The sequence below is a fragment of the Myotis brandtii genome, unplaced genomic scaffold (assembly GCF_000412655.1).
Source record: "Myotis brandtii unplaced genomic scaffold, ASM41265v1 scaffold165, whole genome shotgun sequence".
NCBI classification, from domain to species: domain Eukaryota; kingdom Metazoa; phylum Chordata; class Mammalia; order Chiroptera; family Vespertilionidae; genus Myotis; species Myotis brandtii.
In genome coordinates, this window is record NW_005356042.1 from 15,905,274 (window position 1) to 15,908,630 (window position 3,357).

Consider the following 3,357-nt stretch of genomic DNA (forward strand, 5'->3'; position numbering starts at 1 on the left):
GGAGGTGGAGGTAGCAATTGCAGTCTGGAATAAGCCATCCCTGAACTCCTCTGCCTGCTCCTCTGTCTCTGAGTCTGTGCCAGCTGCTCTCATCTTTTTAAAAAAATATATTTTTATTGATTTCAAAGAGGAAGGAAGAGGGAGAGACAGATAGAAACATCAACAGTGAGAGAATCCTTGATCGCTGCCTCCTTCACGCCCCCTACTGGGGATCAAGCCTGCAACCCAGACATGTGCCCTTGACCGGAATCGAACCTGGGACTATTCAGTCCATAGGCCGATGCCCTGTCCACTGAGCCAAACCAGTTAGGGCGCTTCTCTCATCTTCACCTTGCCACCTGTGAGCCCCGGTGCTGAGAAGAGCCCCCTTCTGTCCTGTGTGGCCTCTTACAAAAAGCCCTCCTGGTGGACTCAGGTGGTGGGGACTGATGAGATGAACACTGCAGCCAGCTTGTGTTCGTTTTTTGTTGTTTTATGTACTAAAAATATTATTTGTGTAGAAAGCAGGTGCATAGAACATCTACTAAAGGAAAAACATAAACTCTGGAAAGCAATCCACCAGATGCTTCACAGCGTTGTGGCCGGGTGGGGTGACGGATGACCTGGTTTCTTTATAGTATTTTTTGTGCTTTCCATAATAAACATGTGTTGTTTTCACAATCTAAGTACATACCATGCACTCTCCACCCAGGAAATTGGGAATAATCTCTATCAATGTAATCCAGCAGGCCTCCAGGACCCTGACAGTCATCCTTCGCATAAATAAGGAATTTCCTTCTGTTGTCATCAATGAATGGACAGACCAGTGTCCAGAGGGTGGGAAACACCTGGGGAGTCACAGTCTAGTCTTGGGGTAGTTGGAATCCACCACCTTGATGATGCACAGCAGGGCCTTGATGCCAGTTCTCCACAAGTTGAATGCCTGCTTACAATTGTTTGGCCCAGTAACATTGAGGCAGTTTTTATTAAGTATAAGTCAATACCAGTATGTATTCCTGATTTACTACTTTTAAAAGCAGTACATCTTAGTTTAGACATTGACTTCTCAATGCCAGTGTTGCCTCCCAAGTCCGTGTGATAAGCAAGTGTCTCTTCACATTTCCTGTACTCGCATGTCACCGAGGCCGAGTGGTATGAAAAGTTCAGTCCTGCAGAGCCTGTGCTGTCTGTCCCTGTCTGCAGAGACGGGATCCCCTGCAGCTCCTGGGCTTTACCTATGTCAACTTCCAGCAGCTGGCTGACGCTGAGCAGGCCTTGAATACCATGAACTTTGATGTGATTAGGGAGCCCCATCATGTCGTCTCAGAGGGATATCTCTTTGAGAAAGTCTGATGTGGGAAACATCTTCATCAAGAACCTGGACAAACCTATAGATAACAACTCACTTTGTGTGACTTTTTCTGCTTTTGGAAACATACTGTTCTTCAACGTGGTATGTGATGAGAATGGCTGGGGGGTTATGCCTTTATTCACTTCAGGACCAAAGAGGCTGCGGACAAGGCCATGGAGAAGATGAATGGCATGCTCCTCGATGACCTCAAAGTGTTTGTGGGCAGATTCAAGTCTCAAAAGAGCAGGAAGAGTGTGGAGCCAAAGCCAAGGAGTTCACCAGTGTGTATATCAAAAACTTTGGGAAAGAGGTGGATGATGAGAATCTGAAAGCTGGTCAGACTCTGAGTGCCAAGGTGATGACAGATCCCAGTGGGAAATCCAAAGGCTTTGGCTTTGTGAGTTACTAAAAACATGAGGATGCCGTTAAGGCCATGGAAGAGAGGAATGGAAAGAAAATCAGTGGGAAAGTCATTTTTGTAGGCCATGCACAGAAGAAAGTGGAGCAATAGGCTGAGTTAAAACAGAAATTTGAAGAGCTGAAAGAAGAAAGAATAGTTGATACCAGGCAGAGGAATCTCTACATTAAGAACTTGGATGACACCATTGATGATCAGAATTCAAGGAGTTTTCTCCTTTTGGATCCATCATCAGTGCTAAGGTAATGCTGGAGGATGGGAGAAGCAAGGGGTTTGGCTTTGTCTGCTTCTCATCTCCTGAAGCAACCAAAGCAGTCACCAAGATGAACAGGTGCATCATGAGCTCCAAGCCTCTTTATGTTGCCTTGGCCCGTAGGAAGGGAAAAGGCTCTGCATACCTGACCAACCAGGATATGCAGTGGGTGGCCGGAAAAAGAGCACTCCCTGCTAGGCCATCTTAAATCAGTTCCAGCCTGCAGCTGGTGGCTACTTTGTGCCAGCAGTTCCACAGGCTTAGGGAAGGCCTTATTATACACCTAACCAGTTAGCACAGATGAGGCCTATTCCCTGCTGCCAGTAAGGTGGGAGACCTCAAAGCCTCCAAGGAATGCCAAGTGCTATATGCCAGCCTGGGCCTTGTCCAACTCTTCACCACCTGGCTCCAGCTGGTAATGCTCTGGCCTCTCGTGCTTCCCTACTACCTCTCAGAGAATCAGTGCCCCCACAGGTGTGCAGAATTTAGCATCTAATGCTGCTGTTGCCTCTGTGGTCCGCAGCCGTCACTCTGCCTGCCATTCAGCCTGCTGTCCATGTGCAGGGGCAGATGCTGGGAGAACGTTTGCTTCTGCTCATCAAAACCATGCATTAGAACCTGGCAGAAAATATGGGAATGCTGCTAGAGATCAACAACATTGGGCTGCTGCACATGCTAGAGTTCCCTGGGTCTCTCTGCTCTGTGGTGGATAAAGCTGTCTATGCGGTTCTATAGGCTCATCATGCCAAGAAAGAAGCTGTGCAGAAGGTGGGTGCTGTTGCTGCTGCTACCTCTCAGACAAGGAAAAACCGATTCAAAAGCCAAATAGCCAACCCCCCATGGAATTCAGCTCAAGGTTTGAAGGTTTCCCAGCTTGTTCCCAAGAACCACAAATTGCAAATTTAATAGATTATTTTGTATTAAAAAGATAATTATGAAGCATCTAGAAATTTTCAATTAAAAGACTATTCTCTGGGTTCTGTTAAGACAGTGTTAAGTTTTACTTTTTCTATTGTGAGTGTTGTCTCCCCACCCCAGAAATTGGTTTTATTTTATGTACCCAAGTCTTACGTTTCTCAATTTAGAAAAACAACTTCATTTAAAAAAAGAGAGATAAAGTTGTCCTCATAAGACAACTAGGCTTGTAACTTCATTCAGAAGTTCTCTCTCTCTTTTTCCCTTCAGATCTAATTTATTGGTACTTATTTGTAATGAGAAGTTTCTCCTGGGGGAATTGGATTTGAATAAATAATGGTGATGAATTCCTTTAGAGGTGTGCAGAGGAACTCCTGAAATATAATTCTTTAATTTTTTAATTTTTTTTTATTGTCTAAAGTTTTACATATGTCTCCTTTT

At 45.1% G+C, this 3,357-nt stretch overlaps 1 pseudogene; it reads left to right on the plus strand.

The window, feature by feature from the left end:
• The first annotated feature begins 515 nt into the window (after positions 1-515).
• On the plus strand, positions 516-2,515 carry LOC102257481 (annotated as a pseudogene).
• Positions 2,516-3,357: the final 842 nt, after the last annotated feature.